A 670-nucleotide genomic window follows, 5' to 3' on the forward strand; every position below is an offset into this window, starting at 1 on the left:
ATATATATACCCATATATATATAGCCCCGTACCCCCTCGTGCGGCTGCCCCCCCCCCCCCGTTTGCGTGTCCGCCACCTCCTTCGGGCCCCCTCATTTTCGCTTCATGGCTGCTATTGCCTGCATCTTTGTTTTGTTTTGTGTTTTCTCCGTCTCGATCCTTTTATTCGCCTTTTTTCCGCGTATGCCGCGCTTCTTCCTGTGTTTTCCGGTGTTTTTGCCTTGCTCGCACACTCGGCTGCATTTGCTGTTCCACACTCGCCATGTGCGTCTTTTCCGCCCCCTGACGCCGTCCACGGCGCTATCCCGGGGCCGACGTCCCGGACCCTGACCCCTCCCCAGTGTGGCCTGGGAGGGGGGGGGGGGGTTTTTGTACACGGTCCCAAGTGCCGCGAAGGACCCCTCATCAAAATTGAAAACCGTTGTGGAACACAACTCCTTTCAACTAACGCTATTATTGATACAGTTTCTGTACTATATTGGTACGCGAAGCTTCCAACCCGCCTCTGGCGGTTATGTTTGGTCAATTTCTTTTGACCGGGGTCTACGGACCCCTTTTTTTTTTTTTTTTTTTTTTGTGGGTCTGTCCGCCATATATACATATACCCCTATATATATATACCCATATATATATAGCCCCGTACCCCCTCGTGGGGGTGCCCCCCCCCCCC

At 53.1% G+C, this 670-nt stretch overlaps 1 non-coding gene across 1 annotated transcript, besides 2 other annotated features; it reads left to right on the forward strand.

The window, feature by feature from the left end:
- The first annotated feature begins 442 nt into the window (after positions 1-442).
- On the forward strand, positions 443-554 carry Tc00.1047053409549.10. The gene has a single exon (XR_008254026.1). It is a non-coding gene; the product is annotated as a spliced leader RNA (transcript).
- Positions 555-576: a microsatellite.
- Positions 577-591: 15 nt separating this feature from the next.
- Positions 592-634: a microsatellite.
- Positions 635-670: the final 36 nt, after the last annotated feature.

The sequence above is a fragment of the Trypanosoma cruzi genome, assembly GCF_000209065.1.
Source record: "Trypanosoma cruzi strain CL Brener chromosome Unknown tcruzi_1047053409549, whole genome shotgun sequence".
NCBI lineage: Eukaryota > Euglenozoa > Kinetoplastea > Trypanosomatida > Trypanosomatidae > Trypanosoma > Trypanosoma cruzi.